At 41.3% G+C, this 24812-nt stretch overlaps 1 long non-coding RNA gene across 2 annotated transcripts; it reads left to right on the top strand.

Annotated features, from left to right (window-relative positions):
* Positions 1 to 1265: 1265 nt before the first annotated feature.
* On the top strand, positions 1266 to 21275 carry LOC117678795 (uncharacterized). Of its 2 annotated transcripts, XR_004595122.3 has the most exons (5): positions 1266 to 1450; positions 7135 to 7271; positions 7478 to 7564; positions 17755 to 17922; positions 21203 to 21275. It is a non-coding gene; the product is annotated as an uncharacterized LOC117678795 (long non-coding RNA). The 2 variants fall into 2 exon arrangements; XR_015728490.1 differs by lacking the exon at positions 21203 to 21275 and having other exon boundaries at positions 17755 to 18477.
* The last annotated feature ends 3537 nt before the right edge of the window (positions 21276 to 24812 follow it).

The following is a 24812-nucleotide window of genomic DNA, read 5'->3' as shown; positions in this document are numbered from 1 at the left end:
ACTTGGCCTTATTTTTGGGGAGGTCTTATTATTTTGTGGCGCATGAAGGAAACCAGAGGAAATGGTGGGGACTGGCTGCGCATGCATTTAAATATTTTCGGGGATGTCTTATTTTCAGGGGGGGTTATTTTAGCACATTCGCTCACAAGCCCGATTGGGCTTATTATCAGAGGATGTCTTATTTTCGAGGAAACAGGGAACATAATTGAAAAGAGTCCATTCAGTATCTGACTATTCATTCGTCATGTTGGTTTTCTGTGTATTATTATTTATTATTATTGCATAACCAACCAAATGTTCAGACTGGGTTTGTCATTTTTGTCTACCTACCTACACATCTTTTGTCTACCTACCTATCCACCTGGGATAGGCAGAATATGGATATTTGATCGTTTTACAGATACCATTGCAGGATGTAAGCTGTTCCGAGTAAAGCTGCCTTTTGAAATTGACTGATGATGAATTTGTCAACGCCGATGGTATTCAAGTGGTTGTTTTGGGATTGCATCCAAGGTACCTATTGCTATTATTCATTAAATTTGCTTGCTGCCCCGTTTCACTGCAAGGCATATACAACTTAGATTAAGAAAAGGGTTGATTGCTTTTTTATTTATTTTGTTGGTTGGTTGGTTTGAAAGAAGCCCCATTTGTGAAACATGGGCTGACATTTTCTGCCATGATCTCTTTCTACCTTGGCAGAGACGATTGATTGGAAAGGTGTGTAAGAGAGATTAAGGTCTCTGTGTTCTTTTCTAAGAGAGAGAGACAGAGACAGAGACAAAGAGAGAGAGAGAGAGAATTATAATCTTTTCTCCCAACCTTTCAGTTATCATATCCACAGGGTAAAAGAAAGAAGATACAGTTGTACTTTGAACTTGAACTCAAGGAAGCTGGTAACACTGCATGAATTGCCATTCTACCTATTCTTCTGATCCTAGAGTGAAAGAAAGGAACAACATGTGGGTTTTTTTTCTTTTTCTTTTGTATTCCCTATGGCAGAATCACTCACAACATGTTGAGTTTTATTTTGACAAAACAGGAAACACTTAAAATTGGCTTGTATTTTGTTCCATCAAATTTCAGCCAACTTGAAATGTTTTTTTAGAGAATATCCCAGATGGATTTCTTTTTTAAAAAACAAAACAAAACAAAACCCTCAAACAAAGCACATTTTCCACTTAATGCCCACCCCTAATTTTGAGTATCCTGCCTCCACTATAAATAAGGTTGATGACGTAACCTGCTATTTTGGGTTGGTGTGTTGTTGTGACTGTCAATGCCCCTCCCCCTTGGAGCAATGTGATAGGTAAGGAATCTAGAAAACTAAAATGTAAAGTATCAGTCAGAAAAAAAGTGAGAAGGCAGGCGGGTCGGAAGGATGGAAGGAAGGAGAAAGAAGGAAGGAGAAGGGAAGGACGGAAGGAGAAGGGAAGAAAGGACTAATGACAAGGTAAGCAAAATGAATAAAATTACTCAGCAGGTATAATTTAATCTTCCTTCCTTCCTTCCTTCCTTCCTTCCTTCCTTCCTTCCTTCTTTCCTTCCTTCCTTCCTTCCTTCCTTCCTTCCTTCCTTCCTTCCTTCCTCCCTCCCTCCCTCCCTTCCCTTCCCTTCCCTTCCCTTCCCTCCTTCCCTCCTTCCCTCTTCCCTTCTTTCCCTCCTTCATTCCTTCCTTTCTTCCACCCATCTCAAGTACATGACTCTGGACAACTTACAGTGATTAAAATAGGAACAACCCCCCCCAAAAGCAGAATACAATATAAAACATATTCCACTCATCAAGTTAACATTGGCTGCATTCTCAGTCACTTTTCATTAGCTTCCGCTGAACTTAAGACTTTCCTCCACACTGGCCTCCAGGCAGGTGGATTAATCTCAATTTTCTCCCTGAGGGCACTGAAAACCTGCCTTAACCACCCTGATTGGTGTAGGTAGCTGGAGGGTAGTCCCTAGGCTTTTCTCTGTAGCCAGAACTCCCTAGGTTATGGCCATCTTCTCAATCTAAAGGATTAATTTATCCACCCCAGATGTCTCCACTATGCAAGAAATAATGGACCTTGTCATTGCCAAAAGATAATTCAAAACATTGCATTGCTTCAATACTCATCATCATCATCATCGGTTCCTTTTGTGTGAAGTGCATAGGGCAGCAAGCTTCTTCCAATGTACCCTAACTGTGGCAGCATCTTTGGCACCTTCCCATTTGATGTTCACTGTCTGTAAGTCATCTTTAAATGTCAAATTTTGCATTGTCTACTCCACCTACATTTTCCCTCTGGCAGCTCCGTAGTACCACATTTTTGGGGTATCAATGTTCTGGCAAGCGAAGTCATGGTCAGCTAGGCACATTCGATGTTCCATCACAATGGCCTGCAACTTCCTGGATCCACTCCCCTGGAAAATTTCATTAGTGACATGGTCACACCAAGTGACATCCAGAATTCTCCATAGGCAATGTTGATGGAGTACCATTAGTACCAGTAGTACCCTGAGTAAATTTAGTGTTCATGTTTTGTCAACTCACAGCTGACTGGCTTTAAACTTCCCTTCTTCTTGTATGTGATCAACTCCATGATTGACATTTGATAAGAAGGAAAAAAAATATTGAACATTCATCGGTATTTAAGCACACTGAGTAATTAATTTGGATGCCTATGCACAATATCTGAAGGTCTATGAAGAAGATGCACTGAAGCTAATATATATCATGAAGGCTTCTGGTATTGAAGTACTGAAGAGATCAAACTGGCTTACAAGAAAGAACCTTAAGAAGAAATGTATATGAGAACTGAGAAGAGAATGACAGATAACAAGTGCTTATTTTGCAAAGAAGCTGAAGAAACCATTTTTGTTTTTAAAGAAGATTGCTCAAACTGACTACAAACAACAGCATGACAAAGTAGCAACAATGGTGCATTGGAAGATCTGTAAGAAATATCATTTGCCTGTAAGGAAGATAGACAAGGTAATAGATAATGAAGAAGCTAAAGCGCTCTAGGGCTTTAGAATTCAAATGGACAAACGGGTGCTACACTGCTATGTGATAATCCAGATTTAATAATTGTCAATAAGAAAGACACAAAAGTCTGGATAGTGAACATTGTAGTACCTGGAAACAGCGGAAGAGAAAAGGACTGGAAAAGTTCACAAAATACAAAGAATTGCAACAGGGGTGGGTTCTAAATTTTTTTTACTATCCCCATTTCCCCCCGATCAGCTGCTTCTGTGGGTGTGGCTTATTTTGTGGGCATGGTTTGATGGTCATGTGACAATTCTTTAGGATTTGGCTGAGGTACTGGTCTACCAGGCTTTTAACTGCTTGCAGCGTCCTGGTCTACCCATTTGTTTTTCAAGCGTCCCGGTCTACTCATTTGTTTTTCGAGGCACCGGTCTACCACCACACTGCCTTTTAACACTGATCAGCTATAGGATAGCCCTTTGAAGCCCCACGGAAAGAGTTTAAACAGTTTTTTTCCTTCTAGCTGGGACTCAGAAGGCAGCGAATAGATTGGGGGTGGGGTCAAATAAAAGGTAAGAATAACATGGGTGGGGTGGGAGGGCCCAGCTCCCAAACAAAGAGAACCAGTTTGGTGACATCATATCGTCACTGATACCGGCTCGGCCGAACCGGGCCGAACCGGGAGGAACCCACCACTGAATTGCAAGTAGAAATAGAATGATCGGGGCAAAAGAAAGCAAAGATAGTACCAATAGTGATAGACATCTTGGATACATTCCCTCAACATCTAGAGCACTACTTGAATACCATTGGCATTGACAAAAATCACCATTAGTCAATTGCAAAAGGCAGCTTTACTTGGAATGAGTTTACAATCTGTGTTTATACCTTCAAGACCAACATATCTCCCAGGTCCTTGGGAAAGACATTATAGGTGGGTAAAAATGACAGATCCAGTCTAAACATGTGGCTGATTGTTGCAACTAATTATGATAATAATACTAACATTAAGATGATTTAAAAAAATAATCCATGTAGCAGCTGTTATTGTATGGTGAGCTAATTTGTGCAGCAACTCATGAAACTGACATTTCAGGAAAGGAAAAACACAAGTTAGAGCAGAAACGATTCTAGCAAGAATGGCTCTTGAGGGAAACAAGGATGTTTACTAGATTCTTACTTCACCTATCTCTCTCTCTATATATAAATATATCTATATATCTCAGCCTGCAGAAATATAGAGATGTATGTATTTTCCAAAGAAGCTAACAAGATTTTGAAGTGGTGGCAATATATTGGAAGCTGTGGCAGTGAAATAAACAATCTGAAAAACACACATTGGTATTTATAGCTCTTGTATTGATTAAGAATTTTATTTCATTTTTGACAATGTTCAGTTCCCAGTTAGTCTTGAAGCATCACCGTGATGAGTAATATTTGGTGCATAACTTCTATCTTATGCGGACTTTGTTTCTTATTTGATGAATAGAGGAAAAAAAGAAAAGGAAAATAAATTAGAAAGAAAGATTTTGCTTTAGACATTTTTTGAAAGAAACGGGTCTGTAACATTCTCTTAGATCGAATAGGTACTCTTTATCTAATCATACAGAGTATAAATGACTCTTCTGCCATCATCTCCCCAGGCCTGAAATCTCCTGGCTTCTGAAAAAATTAAGAGCAAACATCTGCCCCATTTCTTTGCCCACAGATGTGGAGGTGAAGTTTATAAGACCATTGATTCCTGGCTTCAGTGACAATGGCAGAAATTATCTAGCAATGATGACCTTACATGTGCTAGAATTCAGTGGTGGGTTTCAAATTTTTTGACTACCAGTTCTGTGGGTGTGGCCTGGTAGGTGTGGCATGGCTTGGTGGGCGTGGCAGGGGAAGGATACTGTAAAATCTCCATTCCCTCCCCATTCCAGGGGAAGGATATTGCAAAATCCCCATTTCCTCCTGATCAGCTGGGACTCTGGAGACAGAGAATAGATGGGGGGAGGGGCCAGTCAGAGGTGGTATTTACTAGTTCTCCAAACGAGTCAAAATTTCCACTACCGGTTCTCCAGAACTGGTCAGAACCTGGTGTAATCTACCTCTGCTAGAATTCCCCTGAAGTAGCATTATTATAGGTAGTCCTTGACTTACAACCATTTATTTAGTGACTGCTCGAAGCTACCATGACACTGAAAAAAAAAAGACTTATGACCGTTTTTCACTCTTATGACTGTTGCAGCATCCTCATGGTCACATGATCAAAATGTGACCCTCATATCTATGAGGGTAGCAGTGCCTCGTGGTCATGCGATCCCCTTTTGCAACCTTCTTACAAGCAAAGTCCACAGGGAAACCAGTTTCACTCAACAACCGCGTTACTAACTTAACAACTGCAATGATTTACTTAACCACTGTAGCACAAAAGGTCGTAAAATGGGACAAAGCTGTTATTAAGAACAGCTGCCTGCAATTACTGCAGGTTCGAATCTCGCCAAGGCTCAAGGTTGACTCAGCCTTCCATCCTTTCTAAGGTAGGTTAAATGAGGACCCAGTTTGTGGGGGCAATAAGCTGACTTTGTATAAAATATACAAAAGAATGAAGGCTATTGCTTAACGCATTGTAAGCCGCCCTGAGTCTCCAGAGAAGGGCGGCATATAAATCAAATTTTAAAAAAAACAAAAAACATCTGCAATGATTTACTTAACCACTGTAGCACAAAAAGTCGTAAAATGGGACAAAGCTGTTACTAAGAACAGCTGCCTGCAATTACTGCAGGTTCGAATCTCGCCAAGGCTCAAGGTTGACTCAGCCTTCCATCCTTTCTAAGGTAGGTAAATTGAGGACCCAGTTGTGGGGGCAATAAACTGACTTTGTATAAAATATACAAAAGAATGAAGGCTATTGCTTAGCGCATTGTAAGCCGCCCTGAGTCTCCGGAGAAGGGCAGCATATAAATCAAATTTTTTAAAAAAAAGCTCACTTAACAACCGTCTTGCTTAGTAATAGAAATTTGGGGCTCAGTTGGGGTTGTGAGTCGAAAACTACCTCTCTTACTGGTACTTTGATTACTACCTACATATGCCATTTGTTGATGCTAGACCGGGCTATAAACTTATTACCTTATTTTTTCTGTGGTTTACATCACTAAACTTTTCTATGCTACTTCTCCAGGGTGATCAACACATTTTATAATAGCTGCTTCCTTCATTTACAAACAGGTTGCTGTCACTCTGCTATCCATATGATTCCTACCAGTGGTGGGTTTTAAAATTTTTTACTACCGGTTCTATGGGCGTGGCTTGGTGGGCATGGCAGGGGAAGGATACTGTAAAATCTCCATTCCCTCCCCACTCCAGGGGAAGGATACTGCAAAATCCCCATTTCCTCCTGATCAGCTGGGACTTGGGAGGCAGAGAATAGATGGGGGGTGGGGCCAGTCAGAATTTTTACTACCGGTTCTCCAAACTACTCAAAATTTCTGCTACCGGTTCTCCAGAACTGGTCAGAACCTGCTGAAACCCACCTTTGATTCCCACTCAAACAGATGAGGAACCAGATTATGATTTGGGATGAAATGAAATGAAAACCGACTTTAATTTCTTTTTCTTGCTACGATCTGTCAAAGGAGACTCCACTGCAGCTCAGATGACAAGGAATATCGCAATAAACTGAGATACTAATATAAACATATTAAAAGTAGCATAAAGAAAACATTATTGGGGAGAATTCGCTAGAATTTAAAATGCATACACCATACAGTGTCCATAAATGCAACGGAACAACTTCCGTGTTCCATATACTTGCATGTTTCTTCTTCTGCTTTGTTCATCATAAAAGGGACATCAACCTCCACTCCTACAAACTAGATCTGATAATTCCTGACATGCCCTCGTGTCTTTGGACCATTTATCAGTCCAAACAGATAATCTGTTTTGGTAGGATTGGAGTGTGCATCTGGACAAAATTGTATGGTAGAATATTTTGCTTTTTTCTAAAATGACACAAATAACCACACAGAGACATAGGTTTGGACTGGGCACATATTGTTAGGGAAAGAGGTTAACCATATCATTCCATGCCAATTCTTGTATCCACATCTGTTTCCTGCCGTTGGCTGGTCCTTGTTTTGTGTGGCCAACTTTGAAGTGCTCATGTGAAACTTGTATGTTTTCTCTTCCAGAGATGGACAGAGAAGAAAGTGGTCGAGGAAAGATCGAGGAAAATGGAACAGGGAAAAAATTAATCCTTTCCTCCATATTGTGACTCTAATTTGAACTGAGGCCATTTACAACTATATCCATCCTTTAAGCATCTCAGGTGAAATTCTGATAATGTATCTCCACTTTCAAATCTTTGGCTGTCCACTGTAGGGAATAAATGACTTGACTATAGGCTCACCAGGATGAATAGACTGATAGCTTAACGATTGCTGAGCTTTGTTAATTTTAACCTTGCTTGTTTGGTGTGCATTGCTTTTTGTGGTCTAGCATGCTAATGGAGTACATGTTTTGCATTTAATTCAGTCCCTGGCTTCTTCTAGCTGAATGGAAAACATCCTCCAGAGAACTCCTACTATCCAGTGGCAATGTTCACACAGCTTACTTAATTAGGTAAGGTAAAATTTTAGTAGAAGTACCATATTTTTTGGAGTATAAGACGCACCTTTTTTCCCCCTAAAAGGGGGTGAAAATTTTCACCAAATGTAGCCCCACCCATCCACTGCCCCCCCACCCTTTGGCCTCTGCCTCGCAGCAGTTACCTCCTTGCAACCAAACAGCAAGGAAAAACAGCTCCTTTCAGCTTCAGCACAGCCTAATTAGCACAAGTTGATTGGATCGGCCTCCCGACTCTCAGCTGATTTGCTCTCAGCTGTTTTGCGCAGGGCTCTGCTGCTTGCTGCAAAGAGGTAAATTGCTGGAGCAGATTTTTTTTTCCTTGTGCTAATCAGGCTATGCTGAAAATGAAAATGAAAGTAAAGCAGGCTGTTTGCTGTTTGCTGTTTGCTGCAATGAGGCAAAATTGCTTAGAGGCAGAGGGAGATTTCTTTTTCTTCTTTTCCTCACCAAAAAAGGTAGGTGCGTCTTGTAATCTGGTGCATCTTATACTCTGAAAAATACGGTATTTACATGCTCTTGTTGTTTTCAAGCCTTGCCAATATGCATTGTATTGTTTGAATCAAAAATGGGTTAATTCAGTCAGCATGCTAAACATGTTGTATGATCTACTTCTAATTTCTTAGCCCAGGGATGAGTGACCTCAAGCCACAATTTACGGCTCTCTGACGTTGCAATCCTGCCATTCAACTGCAAAATGGCTGATATTTGGTCAAAGATTCTTTTTTTTCCATGAGGAAAAAAGGCACTCATTTCCACCCTGAAAATTCCCTAAGCCCACCTGAATTTACAAACAAAGAGCCACAAAGATTCAGTCTTGTTCCCTGGCAACATCACTGCATCATTAGATACGTCCATCTGTGGCTTATAAAAAAACCACCAGAAATAAAAAGTGCTGTAAAAAGGAAAAGGTTCCCTTGTCTAGTCGTGTTTGACTTTAGGGCATGGTGCTCATCTCTGTTTCTTGACCGAGGGAGCCAGTGTTGTCTGAAAACATTTTCTGTGGTCATATTGCCAGCATGGCTATATGCCAAAGGTGCATGGAATGCTGTTACTTGCCCACCAAAATGGTACCTATTAATCTACTCCCATTTGCAGGCTTCCGAACTGCTTAGTGTTCTGACCTAGGCTCCCTTAACAAGCAGGATGCAAGAATTGGTCCCGGAAAAACCTCTTTTATTTACACGACTGTGAATTACGTTCATTCACAGTCAGCAAGGTTTGTCCAAACAGTTTTTCAAAAGAATATTTCTCAACACACCTTATCTCCAGGGATGGGTTCTACTTACCTTTACTACCAGTTCACAACGGGAGCTTCTGCGCATGCGCGGATCACCGATGATGACGTTGTGGCGGGTGGGTGGAGCCTCCCGCCGGTTTTACTACTGGTTCTATAGAACCCACCACTGCTTATCTCATTTGGCAAGCTGCCATGTAACTTGTTTCCAACCACAGTACAAGGCAAAAGTCTCTCAGAGTCACGGAATTTATTTATTTATTTATTTATTAATCAGATTTCTATACCGCCCTACTCCCGAAGGACTCAGGGCGGTGAACAGCCAAGATAAAATACAGATAATACAAATATTAAAAAATCCCTTAAAATTATTAAATATTTCGGCCGAAACACAGATTAAAACACCCAATTTATAAAATCACAAATTAAAAAATTTAAAAAATTTAAAAAATGGGAGTTAGGCCAGGCCAGCTTGCTGAAATAGAAAAGTTTTGAGAGCACGGCGAAACGTGCGCAGGTCCGGGATCTTCCGTATCTCTGGGGGGAGCTCGTTCCAGATGAATTGTTTCCTGCAAAAGCCCACTCCCTGTTTGCTCCTCTTTTATTTCCTAGGGGAGGGGCCAATCACCTCCAAGGTATGGCTTTACTCACAAGTCGACCCTGCTTTCTGAGCTGTTCTTGTCTTCTGGCAGCTCTATGCATACACACACTGGGAACGGGCTCTAGCTATTCCTCGCTGCTGTCTAACACCCTCTCTGCCTCTGATGCAGAGCCCTTGTCCGAGCTTTCCTCAGCCCACAGGACTGGACCCATGTTCCTCCCCAACCTTCTCACTGTCTGACTCTGCCGCCAGCTCTGCTGGCTGCCGGCGGACCACAATACTTAGGTGGGCAGGAACTGGAGCAAGAAATGGGACCTTATCCCTTTGCACAGCACTTATGTCTCGAACCTAGGCTGTGAGCTTTCCAGCTTGAAAACTCGGGGTCTTTAACTGCTGAGCCATCGCGCCTCTACCATATCTGTAATGGTTATTTAGAGAATTAATCAGTGGTGGTATCTAGAAGGAAGAACAGAATAATAATGTAATAGAACTTGGGCAGCCAGGATGATAAGCTATATATAAACATTCATATATAGGAGCTTCATGTTTTGTTTTAAAGGATGACTTTTTGACCCATGCTACTTGCTATAATTATAAGGTTTCTGGAGAGCCAAAAAATGTTCTTAAAATACTTGTTTTCAATTTAAGCTTGCCTTCGTTTAAGAATAGAGCCTTTGAAATCTTGTCTTTCATTCCTGCCTTCACCCTGGCAGAAATCCGAAATCCTTGGCAGCCATTTCACTCTGGTGAGAGAGGTTTATTTCACTGCTAGTACAAGCCACAGTAGGCTAATTCTAGCCTAGAAAAGATGTGATGGAATATTATTGTTGACTGCAAAAAGGACCTTTGTACCAGCATTACATGGGAATCCAGGAAGTAATGCCAGCACTGAGTGAACATTCTCACTCATCTTCAAAATCCAATTTGTTGCATTGATCCTTCCAATCATTGTTGTTTAAAGACCTGAAGGAATATAAACCTGGCAGAGAGGAAGAAAAAGGCACAGGAACTAGAAAGGGATGGGAAATTCATTCAGTCTGGCATGCAGTGTGAACTCCTAACGACATTTCACATCCAAGGAACTAGACTATTTCTCATTTTACAGAGAGCTTCATTAGTCAGTTTTACTCTTCATCCATTTCAGAAACTGGGTTGCTGACTTTCCTGATCTCAGCCTTTCTTACAACAGTGAGTGCTGGAGCTGTTGCACATATGGGTAATCAACAGTCAACAGAATGACAATTTGGACTATCTCTGAGAGTTGTGCATAGGTGTCACTGTTTTTAAAGGGGCAATTTCAACTGGCATGATAGGAGGGGAGTGATAAGACTCTAGAGCAGTGTTTCTCAACCATGGCAACTTTAAGAAGTGTGAACTTCAACTGCCAGAATTCTCCAGACAGCATGGCTGACTAGGAAATCATGGGAGTTGAAGTCCTTGCCTCTTAAAGCTGCCAAAGATGAGAGAACTTGCTTTGAACTTTTCAAGGCATAGATCTTGTCATGGACATCTTAAGCATTATCTTAGGCCAGAAATATGGGCTCAGCTTGAACTCTACAATTTACACCATCAGACAGTAGTAATGGATTACACACAGAACATCTTTCCCATCGAAACCTACCTGAGAATCTAGATTGTGACCTAAGACGCTGAGCTTGTCGATCGAAAGGTCAACAGTTCAGCAGTTCGAATCCCTAATGCCGCGTAATGGGGTGAGCTCCTGTTACTTGTCCCAGCTTCTGCCAACCTAGCAGTTCGAAAGCATGTAAAAAATGCAAGTAGAAAAATAGGGACCACCTTTGATGGGAAGGTAACAGCGTTCCGTGCGCCTTTGGCGTTTAGTCATGCCAGCCACATGACCACGGAGATGTCTTTGGACAGTGCTGGCTCTTCGGCTTTGAAACGGAGATGAGCACCGCCCTCTAGAGTCGGGAACGACTAGCACATATGTGCGAGGGGAACCTTTACCTTTACCTTTAAGAGCAAATTAAAGTACATCTGGCTTTATTCTATAGTATTCATTTTATACTTGCTACTTTTCTACCTTCCAGAAAAGGTTTAGCAATCAATGTAAACTAAATCTAAACTCAACCTAGTATAAATAATCTAAACTACAATAATTAAAAACCAATAAAAACTGCTGGAATTATTAGTTAAGTTCAAATACCCAGTTGAAGAGGAAAATTTTAGTTCCTTCCTTAAAAATAGGAATAGTGGAGACTAATTGCAACTTCTAATGACTCCATAACTCAGAAGCAATGCTGGAAAAGATCCTGTCCCATATGACAAAAGCATAGGCCTCTGATTCAATCCTGTGTTTTGTTCTGAAAGAAAACAGAATCTTTATCGATGCATGGTGATGATGATGTTATCCATTCAACCATGTCTGACTTTTGGCGATTCTAGGGGCAGAATCTCTCCAGCTCTTTTAATCTTGCATTGCTTCTTTGAATTTTTCTATGCTCTGTCTGGTGTCAGCTTTGATGGTGTCCAGCCATCGTGTTCTTTGATGGCCTGGTTTCCTTTTACCGCTAACTCTTCCGAACATAATTGCTTTCTCCAGTGAAGATGTGTGATGCTGCCCAATAAAAAATGTTTAACTTTAGCTGTAGTGTTGCAATCCAATGAGGCTTTTTGCTTGATAAACAGCATGACATTGGGTTATAAGGTCTGGTGACTTGAGAAGGTAGTCATTTTCTCAATCTGCCACTTTCATTTGTCAAGAAGCTGAGACACAACCCATGCCCAGCAAAATGCTAGAAGCAACTATACGTTTGATTTGATCAGTCAATGAACCAAAATACCTTCAGCATACCTACTGGGTTATCTACTTCTGTTCAGTATCTGTCACTGTTGATTTATATCAGATACTCATTGTCCACAGAGGTAGCATTGTTCAGAAGCATTGACACAATGCTCCATTATGTTATATAACCACAATGCTTGGTTGCCTCCCACTCCCTTTTTTCTTTCTTTCTTAATCAGATCCTGTCTCCAAATTTCTTAATCCCTCAAAAGGAATAAATTTTATTGTGGCTCTGCTTTGCTTCCACTCCATATATGTGATTCTGCAGTGAAACCCTTCGGACTTAAAATATGCACAATCTTCCCCTGACTTTTCCATTTATTCTGCCAGATTAATATATTAAAAACACTGAAACTATAATTACTGAAATGAGGGAGAAGACGATGAACTTGTAATATTATGAGCCATGGTGGCGCAGTGGATAGAGTGCAGTACTGCAAGCTACTTCTGCTGACTGCTAGCTGACTGCAATTTGGCAGTTCAGATCTCACCAGGCTCAAGGTTGACTCAGCCTTCCATTCTTCCGAGGTGGGTAAAATGAGGACCCAAATTGTTGGGGGTAATAGGCTGACTCTGTAAAAACCGCTTAGTGTGGGCTGTAAAGCACTGTAAAGCGGTATATAAGTCTAAGTGCTATTGCTATTCTCCAGGTTTATCTCCCTAGTAAATCTTCTTTTCCAAAACCTAGAGTGAAAATTCATTTATGCTTGCCTGTTTACCTATATTCCCACTATTGCATATTTCTTTCACTACCTCCTGCCCTCAGGCTGTTTTAAATTTCACCTGCCAATACATTAAGATGTTACCAGAACCTTCTTAGAGTTTCCCTTAACATCAGTAAAACCTGGAAAGTTACATACACATGGGGTGCATTGAGAACTGTTAAACAGGGAACTGGGCGTGAATTGGCATGAATTAAGAGATAGAGTCCAGATTCTCTCTCTTAATACATGTTTATTCAGTGCTGAACAAAGGTGGGTCCTCCTATAAGGCTGGAAGAACTCTGACTGCAATTTCAAGCAAGCATATATAGGTTTCTCTCAGGGGTGGGTTCTACTTACCTTTACTCGCAACGAGATCGCGATGCATGATTACGTGGCAGGCACAGCCTTTCCCATTGAGACCCTTTGGTTCCCCCCTCCCCCAGTGGAGCGATGGTAGACTAAAGTCCCTGGCAAATCTTCGAGTTCTTTCCTCAGCTGGCAAAAGGGGCATCCCATTTTTGGCCTCCCCCTCCCCCCGGAAGCACTCTGCCAGCCAAAAACAGGGTGCAGGGATGCCTCCCAGGGCCTCTGCCTGCCCCTTTTTTGGCCTTCCTCTCCCCCCAGAAGCACTCTGCTGGCCAAAAACGTTGGCCTTACCTTCCAGTTCTAGCCTCGCAAAGGTAAGTCCTGAACTCTGCCAATGGGTAGCAGCTGACGGGTGGGTGGGGTGATGTGGGTGGGGCACTCTCATGGTCCCTCATGGGCCGGATTAATGGCTTCAGTGGGCCGTATCTTTCCCACAGGCTGTTTGAGGATGACTGCATTACAGGAATACTGCTTACACAAGATAAGGTACAGAAGTTACAAAAACATTCGTGCACGTATCTTGTGGTTATCATCAACTGCATGCCTGTGACTTCTTATCAACTTGAAGGCCTGAATTTTATTTCTGTCATTTCAACATAAAAATATTCAGAGAAAGCATCAAGAGTTTTCAGAATCCTGATCCACAGAACTACGTACTTCTTCCAGATTTGAAGAGCTTTGTCTATGTTGTGACCCAGGCCCACGTAGTTAATTAAATGCAAAACAGTTCCAAAAAACCAAACAGATTTTATTAAAACAGCTGAGAATTAACTCATTCTCAGCTTATTCCAAATTAAATGAAAGCAAAGTTCTCGAAACACTTTCAGTTTCTCTCTGACCTTGGGATAATTAGGCCAACTGCCAAAGGCTTTTCTTGGCAACAGTTCAGGAACAGAAGACTCTGACAAGAAAGAAATACATCCAAACACGAAGCTCTTGTTTTCCGGCAAAGAGGCCAAGAGACGTTGCTGGTCTTTTAAGCCTTATGGGAGGGGCCAATCATCTCTTGGCCCTACTCCAGAGTTGTCCTCTCTGCTTTAGCTGCTCCTGCCTTCTGGCAGCTTTTCTCATACATGCACTAGGAACAGGCTCCTCCTGTTCCTCTGCCTTTCTACTGTCAGCCTCTGGAGGCTCTAAAGTTTGCACATCAGTCCCCGATGGCCCTGGCCCCATTTCTGCCTCTGACGCAGAGCCCTCATCCGGGCCTTCCCCAGCCTCCAGGATTGGCCCATGTTCTTCCTCAGCCTCATTGCTGTCCGACTCCACTGCCAGCTCCGCAGGCTGCTGGCGGACCACAATAGTCTACCTCTATCAGGAAATGTCCTCTTTCTATTTTATTCTGCAAGGTGGGACACATCCCACTTTTATCTTCAGTTCTGTCCTGGAAATCACACTTTACACCCAAATAAACTAAAGAGAAAGGCAACAAGGGCGATGAGGAGACTAGAAACTAAGTCTTGTGGGGGGGGGAATCAGAATTGTTTGCCCTTGAGAAGTCCAATGGACATGGAAGAGGATAGGCTAGCACTCAACGAATAATTAAAAGAATGTGACACAGAGGAAATTTCTTATCGTTCTTATTATTCTCACATCCGTTATCATTGTAGAATAATGGATTTAAGTGTCAGGAAGGTAGTTTCTGTCTGAATGATACAGGAGGGAGAGACTTCTTAACACTTTTGATATGGAGAGCCTCCATTCAGAAAGATTAACACACAATATTGGACATGTACAATGGGGGAACCTAAACTAATAAGATTATTCCTTGCTCAGGTATAGCACAACCTCAACATTTACAGTGATAATGACAACAACGATGACAATGAGAACAACAGCTTTGGGAAAAAATAACTAGTGTTACATTTTGATCATAAAATATCAGTAAAGGAGAATATTTGTAGCTCAGAGTTGAAATGAGGGTCCTTGGTGCTGTCTGAGTTTGGTTTGTTTTCTTGCAGATATTTAATTACCCAAACTGGGTAACATTATCAGTGCATGGCTGGCTCAGGAATTCTCGGAGTTGAAGTCTACAGGTTCTAAATGTGCCATAATTGTCCACCCGGGTTTAGAATGATATGTAAACACAACTACTGGAAGCTAAAATTGAGTCTTTTTCCCATTAGTGGTGGGGGTTAGATTTGATGATATTGTCCCCATCAATGAAAAGACCAAAATGCTCATCAACTTTTAGATAAGAGTTTGGCAATATTTTTTTCATTGGGAAGAAGCATTCTTTCCAAAAAGAAGAAAAATAAACAAAAGTCATAGTTAAACCAAGTCATTACCCAAGGTTCTCAATTAACGTAGCTCAGCCAATTTAGCAGGTTTTGCTATATAAAATAATTAATCTTGAGTTTTTGTTTAATCAACGGGTACATTTATACCTGTGCCAAACCTCGAGGCCTTATAGGTTGTCCAATTAATGCATAATGATTCTCATCCTGCTGGGAAAGAAATTATTTAAGAAATGAATTAACCCTTCCCAAAGCAATCAGACATTAACTAGTTCTGAACATCACATTAAGCTGGGGGGAATAAATCAATAATAGAGTTCTAGAATAGCTAGTTGCACAAAAATGAAAGGTGCCTGTGCAATAATTTGATGTAATTATCCTCCCCAAGCACTTTAAAATATTTTATAACCAAGATCCTTTCAATCAAGAAATGACCATTCCATTGTTTTCAACTGATTTCATTCAGTTTTAAAATATCTTCATTTAATTTGATCTCCTGGGTCCATTTTAAAGATTCACGGGCCAGACCCTTCCAATCTTAACATATGTCCGTATTTTAATTAATTAATTAATTAATTAAATTTATAATGCCATTCATCTCACTGTCAAGTGATTTATTGACTAGGTTATCTGGAATGTAAATTGGTTTGGTTGCCTTATGACAACATACCAAGCCAATAATGCAGTTAGCTCTTAGTCTTTGCTAAATTGTGTGATCATATTCTCTGTGGCTAGTTCAACATGATTTGTGGTTCAGTGTTTTTCCTGAACCCATCCAATTGTGATTTATTTATTAAATTGTGATTAAGCATGAAGTAGATTTACACAACTAGATCCCAGGTTCTAGTATTTTGCAGGGATCACAAAACTAACTGGCCCCAGGTAAAAGTGATGTATGTTTGAGTTGGAGTTTATTTTATCGATTTATTTCTATATCAGATTTAGAAACCGCCCATCCCTCTCACACAGCGAATCTGGGCAGTGTATAATAAAAACATAGAAATTTATATCCCACTAGGGGATATAAGCAATGGAAATTCTAGTCCCAATTGTGATTGTTAAGTCAAGGACTGTCTGTACACGACTCTGTGTTATCAAGCAAACCAAAATGGGGCAGCAGCTCAGCTAACTAGAAACTGGAGTTCTGCTTCATAGCATCACAACGTGCTTCTTCAATCATCTGCAGACTCCTAGAATAGGAATCTCTTAGTTAGAGCCTCATAAGATAAAAATCCCAGTGGAGAAGATTGAGAAGCATCGGTACAGAAAATCCCCATAATCTCCCATCAACAGAATCAAATGAATTCCATTTTTAATACAGCTTCTCCTGTGGCAATGTGGGCGAAGAAGCAATTTTTTTTCTCCCTGATGATTGATATCCTCCTCTTGTAATAATCCAAGTCCTTATGGTATCACCATTCTCAGAAAGTAGATAGGATTGTTCAACAAGGGGCTGATAATCACAAAGAAAATTTAAAGAAGAAATGTCTAAAGAAGAAATCTCGAGAAACAAGATACTTTCAACTCTCGCAGCATTGTGTCTGGATAAATAAAGGAATGAAATAGGACGGTCAAATTCAGCTACAAATATCCACATGACCACTAGATGGAGGCAAAGAGGCTTAGAAAACACGAGCCTTTTGCCACCATCTAAAGATGGCTCAATGGCTAAGACGCTGAGTTTGTCGATCAAAAGGTCGGCAGTTCAGCGGTTCGAATCCCTAGTGCTATATAACAGAGTGAGCTCCCGGTACTTGTCCCAGCTTCTGCCAACCTAGTAGTTTGAAAGCAGGTAAAAAATGCAAGTAGAAAAATAGGGACTATCTTTGGTGGGAAGGTAACAGCATTCCGTGCGCCTTTGGCATTATTCATGCAGGCCACATGATCACGGAGACATCTTCGGACAGCGCTGACTGTTTGGCTTTGAAACGGAGATGAGCACCGCCCCCTAGAGCTGGGAACAACTAGCACATATGTGCAAGGGGAACCTTTACCTTTATCTAAAGATCATCTAGTTCTTGTCACCCAGATCTTTTGATGTTATAGGAGGATTTCCCCTCTTCCCCTAGCTAGAGATCTATCCTGGTAAAATACAATGGTTATAAGAATTTTCTTTGTTGGAATTTTTGAATTAAAAAAAGAACAGAAGATAAAGTGCCTTTGCTTGGGGGGGGGGGAAATCTCTGTTTCCCTTTTTTGTAACTGAACTTTCATGGTCTTTTTTCTTTAATTCTTCAAGGAATTTCTAGAATGAACTGGCAAGCCCTGTTTTACCCTGCCTCCATTCAGCTGACCTCATCTAGACTCCTGGTTGTGATTTATACAGCTTTCTCCCACTGTTTTCCACTCTTCCAAATGGTTTTTTTTTTTTCCTCTTAAGCTGCCAACATCCCACCACAATCTCATGGTATGTAAAGCTCTCTTACTGGAATGCAAACCCTGGCTAATCCTACAAGATTATTATGTTACTGTCTCTGTTCATTCTCTTAACACAACTGGCAGCTGAGGCTGACTGGCTGCATTGGAGGAGAGAAGAAAATAAATACAGAAATCTAACTTTTATTTGTTTGCGCCAAGTCCCTGATAGGCCATTGCTTTCCAATTCATTATGAGATTTAGACATGTGGGCCAACATGCAGTTGGTTACATGATGTTTTTATTAGCTTCCTTCCCAAACTGAGTTCGGGTTGAAGAATGTAGAAAAGAACGTCGCCTTATTTTTAAGGGGCAGCTTAGCTATTCTTTTTTAAAAAAAACAACAACTAATTTCCCCACTCAGCTTGCCTAAGCAATCAATGGCAACTCATTAATAAAATGAATTCCATTGCAAAAGTGCTTTCAGAATTGAAATGGGGAGATTGTATATAAGGTGACCAACTTTTTTACAATGAGAAGGAGGACACAAATAAAAGAAAATGGAAGGAAAAAAAATATCGTAAATAAAAGAAACATTTTATTCATTGCAACAATGAGTCTAATGCGTGCGTGTGCGCCGTGTCGTGTTTCGGTAAGAAGTAAACAAAGCCACTTGTGCATGCCGCACTCTTGCGCACGGCGCACCCTCTCAAAACAATTCTCCTGTGCGGAGCGCATGCATCTCATAATCGCGTCTCACCGCACTGTACTGAGCCTTGACGAATCATCATGTCAAATACAAATACGTCACATCACACGCAACGGATCGGACTGGCATCGATCGAATACGGAGACTTACAGATTAGTCTTCAAATATCAAAAAGGAGGACATGTAGGAGGACACTTTTTGAGAGAGGACAGAACTTACAAAAGAAGGACTGTCCTCTCTAAAGGAGGATGATTGGTCACCTTATTGTATAGAATGGCTCACCATTAGACGTAACCCCTGATCAACCTCAAGGGAGTTATCTTATTCATACTGTAGGGTAGGGTAATTACCAGGGGTGAAATGCTCCTGGTTCGGACCGGATCACCCAATCCGGTAGCGATGGCGGCGGGTGGTTCGGAGAACTGGTAGCAAAAATTTCTGCACGAACAATTTATTTTGAAGGAGGGATCTTGATTTTTTTTAAATCCTCAGTGTTTCTAGCATTAAACAATGAGTAGCTTCTGAATAGATACTTTTGATAACTTTGAGCGGTCACTAAACAAACTGTCGTAAGTGGAGGACTACTTGTTCTAAGAGAAATGAGAGATGATTAACAGCAATGGAAAAATCCTGCTGCTTTTTATGAGTTATTTCTTCCAAAATTGAACTTCCCATGATTCTTAGTAATTTCCTATTGGGTCACAAGAGTGGAGAGAAAGCCAAAGTGACTGATATGTACAGCCAGGGGAGAAATAGGATAAAAGAGGTAGAAGGTGTTAACCAAAATTGGGAAAAGAGTCCAAGTTCAAGTCCAATTTGAGATCCTATTTAATAGATGTTTGATGGATTTAGGTTGGTGGCATCAGACAGATGGCTCTGTAATCCACTTTGTAGCTGTCACGTGTGAATTGATAGTACTTAAGACAGGATTGGGAAGACAGAATGACGTGATAATGGAATTATCTCTGTAGTTTACCTTGCATGTATATATGAGCACAGACTTCTTACAGAGCTGACAGGATCATTTATTGCAAGTTTTGCTAGTTTAGACAAAGGATATTTGCTGATTTCTGCAGAAGATGAAGAAGACACAATGGGCATGTTTACAAAATGTATCTAGGTCAATCGAGTTAGTACACAATGTTGAGTCTGGTTAATGCTAAGCTTATTTGTGTCTTAATGCATTCATATTTTGCAGATATCTGGGCTTTTTTGTTAGTTAATGGTTTCTTTAATGGGTAATAAGCAGAGGTGGTATTCAGCGGTTCAGAATGGTTCAGGAAAACTGGTAGCGGTGACTGGGGTGGGTGCCCCCCGCCCCCCTGCCCAGAATAATGCCATCCTATTTGGCCACGTTTTTGAGGCATGCGCGGAAGGTGCGCACACATGTGAAGAGAGAGCATGCACTTGGGGTGAACCAGTGGTAAGAATATTGGAAACCCACTGCTGGTAACCAGGGTAAGTAATTGTGTTAATGAAGCCTTTTGGTAGGGATTCTGTGTTATACTGTAGTCAAGCTGGAGTCAAAGAGTGGACAACTATTTGTCTGAAATGGTGTAGGGCAGTAATGGCTAACCTTTTTGCCATTGTGTGCCAAAAGCAGGGGGAGCACGGGAGGGGGGGTGTCACACATGCACGTGCTCACACCCATAATTCAATGCCCCCCTGCACATATACGCGCAACCCTCACGCTCCCCATGCTTTTGGCACGTGATGGCACAGTGGGCCTGGTAGGTCTGTTTTTCGCCCTCCCCAGGCTCCAGAGGCTGGGAGGCCCAGACCCCTGGAGGCCCTCCTGAGGCCGGAAATGGCCCATTTCCCAACATCCAGTGGGCCCGGAAGGCCCATTTTTCACACTCCCCAGGCTCCAGAGGCTTTCTAGGGCCACTAGAGGCCCTCCAGAGGCTGGAAACAGACCATTTCCTGACTTCTGGTGGGCCCGGAAGGCCCAAAAATCAGCTGGCCGGCATGCGCATGCACGCTGGACCTGAGCTAGGACAACGCTCACATGCCCACAGATATGGCTCCGCATGCCACCTGTGGCACACGTGCCATAGATTCTCCATCACGGGTGTAGGGTTTCCTGCTTGAGCAGGGGGCTAGACTAGAAAGTCTCTTCCAACTCTGTTATTCTGAGTCATCCAAAACATTGCCATAAAGTATAACGCATTGGTTTAAGAAGTAATGGGGATTATTTCTCAGAGATATCCGCTCTGAATATCGTTGTTCAATTCATTATTCTCAAGTTAGTAGAAGGATGAGTAGGAAGATTATTTTGAGAGGAGATTTAAATTTTTCACTCCTAGCAGAACCATGCCAAAAAAACCCAATAACAACAACCCACTGCTGGGGGGGGGGAATCCAGCTAGTATTCAGGCTTTTTTATCAAGCAATTTATTTTTTATTTAATCTTCACTTCATGTTAGAAACTTATCAAGTTGCCTTAAAAGTTTAGAACAAAACTGGGAAGTTTGTATCTTTCAATACCATAAAAAAAAAGGAAATAAACTGAAAAAAATATATTAAACACCCACTCAAATACAGAAGAAAAATCACAATAAAATACAAATACAATATTAATAAAATACAAATGCTTGAATATGTATGTTTTGTTTTTTTGCAGCACAACTGCCCCATGTGTTCTTTTCTGAAGCACTTCCTGGAATGACTGTATGCCTCGGTAAAGTCAAATACAGGTAATTCTTGACTTACAATCGATAGTTTGGAAATAGCAATACAATAGCACTTAGACTTATATACTGTTCCATAGTGTTTTACAGCACACTTTGAGCAGTTTACAAATGTCAGCGTATTGCCCCCCAACAATCTGGGTCCTCATTTTACCAACCTCAGAAGGATGGAAGACTGCATCAACCTTGAGCTGGCTAGGATCGAACTCATGGTAATGGGCAGAGTTTGCCTGCAATACTGCGTTCTAATCACTGTGCCACCACGGCTTCTGTTTGAAGTTAGCAAAACTGTTCAAAGTTGCGACCAACCTGAAAAAGGAGACTTATGGTCTAGATTCAACAGTCGGGCAACATGACTGACTGCATTTATGGCCATTTGCATAGCCTTTGATCACGTTTCAATTTTGCTGTAAACTAGCCCTTCCAGTTTTTGGCAGAATCGTGCCCATTGCAAACCATTGGTTCACTTAATGACTGCAGTGACCGCTTAACAACTGCCACATGTATTTAACAACCACCACAAAAAAGGTCCTAAAATTGGCTTGGTCATAGAACCGATTTGTTTTACGGCAATTGCTACATTATGACCATAATGGACAGGCTCCATTACAGATGTATGTTGAGGACTATATGTAGTTGCACAGTTACTCAAAAAATTCAGCAAGGAAGTATCTACATGAGTTGTGAAAACTCACAGCATTTTTTTCGTAGTCAAAAAAGAAAAGGCCAAGGCTAAAATGTTTTCAGATGTTTTGTAAAAGAAATATAATCCCTCGCCTGAATGCAACCAGCAAATGGCTATGCAGAAGTTTTATTTTGAACGTCGACATTAATTTAGGCAAAACCTGAAAACTACCCATTTAAAGAGGCTTTCTGGTGAATTAGAATGACTCAGATTTATGGATCCCTTGTACGGAATAAATCCCACTGACAACAGCATAAAACCATTTTTTTTTAAAAAAAAAAATCAGAGTTAGTCTTCCATAAAAAGGATTATGACACCTCATTAAAATGGCTTTCCTAGTACCCCTTATGGATTTACTGCATAAAAAAGAAAAGAAATGAACTTACAATTTATAGTTTTGATGATTAGAGAAGACAGACTACAGAAAGATGACAGTCGTGATGTAATCTTAGAGAAAGAGAGGTTAAAATATAATTGTGCTTTTATCTGCTGTGACTAAAATTGGAAGGTACCTCGTCGTATCTATCTTTGTATTTTTTTTCTACTTTTCTTTTTTTTTTCTTTTTTACCTTCCTCTTACTTTTTCTCCTTTCTCCTTTTAGGTTTTCCTTTTATTTCTCCCTTCCTCTTTCTCCTTTCTAGCTCTATTCTAGTTTGTATTAATTCTTATTATTGTTAAAACTCTCAATAAAAATGTAAATGTGGGTGGCTTTTCTGATAAGAGAATTTTAAAAGTAGAGTTGGTCAATCTTGGGTATGCGTTTATTTTTCATAAAGTGTTCTGCCCCAGCTACGGACCCCAAAGAACACAGCACACACAAAATCTGTACAAACCTTAGTTTACTAAATTAAATCAGTCTTTTTCAAACAAAGGCTGTTAATTAACTTTCTTAACAGCCTACAAGAATCCAAAGAATAAATAATTTTAATCTTACTATGGTTGGCAGAAAGCCCAGAAGCAATTTGTAGGAAACTGCTAAGAGAACTAAGATCCAGACGCGAAGGAGAGTGAACGAAGTTGTTCCCTGCAAATTGCCTGTCGTCGTCCTTCCTTAAATAAGCTAAGGGAGTGGCCAATTAGCCCCAAGCCTTACTCTCGAGGAGACCTCCTCCTGAGGAGCCATTCCTGCCTTTTGGCAGCTCTGCGCGCCCGTGCATCGAGAAGAGGCTCCTCCTCTTCTTCCTCTTCACTTATAGGAGGTTCTGGAGGTTCTGAAGGCTCTGGCTGAATCCCCGCCTCTGGCACCACATCTTCTCCAGCCTCCTCACTGTCCTACTCGAGCGCCAGCTGCACAGACTGCTGGCGCAGCACCACACCAGCCTCCTCGCTGTCAGAATCAGCTACTAGCTGCACAGGCCGCTGACGGGCCACAACACAAAGCTGTGTTCACTGTCTTATTTTCAAGAACTGTGTGGCAACCCTGCACCTTTGCAATACAGGCGGTCCTTGACTTACAACTATTTGTTTAGTCACTGTTCAAAGTTACAACAGAACTGAAAAAGTGACAGTCAAAACAAAGCACATTCCAGATGGCAAAGTCAAGGTCATCTCCACGCAGACCCACAGTAGCCGGATGGAGGGACTTCTACAACCTGAGAAATTGCTTCATTGGCGAATGTGACTGATGACACACCTTGGGTGGAGGGGGAAACAGTGTCAGAGCCAAAGCGCAAATTAAGTGAGCTCAGAGTGGGCTTCACTTGGTCTGTGCTGACATGAAGCTCCTAATAAATAACTTGATTTCTTTTGAAGCTTGGCTTGAGGCTCATGATTTAATTAGGGCATTGGTCAGAACCCTGACACATTGCAGAATCCCTTGTGGTTATGTGTGTTCAGATAGTATGGCAGCTGGCAAATGTTTATGACTATTGCAGTGTCCCACACTGTCCCACGGTTATGAGATCAGCTTTTGCAATCTTTTGACAAGCAAAGTCAATGGGGAAGTGAGAGTCACTTAACAGCCATGTTACTAATGTAACAACTTCAGTAATTCACCTAACAATTGTGGCAGGAAAGGTTGTAAAATGAGGCAAAACTCACTTAACAACTACGAGTAGTCCTCGACTTATGACCCTAATGGAGACCAAAACTTCTGTTGCTCAGTGAGACATTTGTTACTGCCCCATTTTACGACCTTTCTCGCTCAGCTTTTAAGCTAATCACTGCAGTTGACAAGTTAGTAACCCGGTTATTAAGTGAATCTGGCTTCCCCATTGACTTTGCTTGTCAAAAGGTCTCCAAAGGGGATCATGTGATCCCAGGACACTGCCACCATCATAAATGTGAACCAGTTGCCAAGCAGCTGAATTTTGATCACACGACCATAGGGATGCTGGGAAGGTCATAACCAGGGATGGTATTCATTTACCTTTGCTACGGGTTTGCAAATGGGAGCGTGCTTTGCGCAGGCGCAGAGCGTCAAAAACGGGACGTGTTGACATCCAGGCAGGTGGGTGAACCCTGCTACCGGTTTGCTCGAACCGGATAGAACCGGCTGAAGAGCACCACTGGTCATATCTGTGAAAAACGCTCATAAGTCACTTTTTTCACTGCTGTTGTAACTTTGAACGGTCAGAAAATCAATTGTTGTAAATTGAGGATTACCTGTATTTTGCTTAGCGATGGAAATTTTGGACCAAATTGTAGCCGTAAATCGAGAGTGCTCCATCACTGGAGGCTTTTAAGAAGAGACTGGACAGCCACTTGTCTGAAATGGTATAGGATCTCCTGCTTGAGCAGAGAGCTGGACTAGAAGACCTCCAAGGTCTTTTCAAACTCCATTATTTTGTCTTTCTGACTACCTGTAAAATGAGAAGGGACAGAGAAGATATACAACTGATGTTCACATGGTAAGTAA

Source organism: Pantherophis guttatus, chromosome 6 (genome assembly GCF_059756535.1).
Source record: "Pantherophis guttatus breed Tessera chromosome 6, ASM5975653v1, whole genome shotgun sequence".
Classification (NCBI taxonomy): domain Eukaryota; kingdom Metazoa; phylum Chordata; class Lepidosauria; order Squamata; family Colubridae; genus Pantherophis; species Pantherophis guttatus.
The sequence above is the reverse complement of the archived record's forward strand: the minus strand, read 5'-3'. Positions and strand labels throughout refer to the sequence as shown.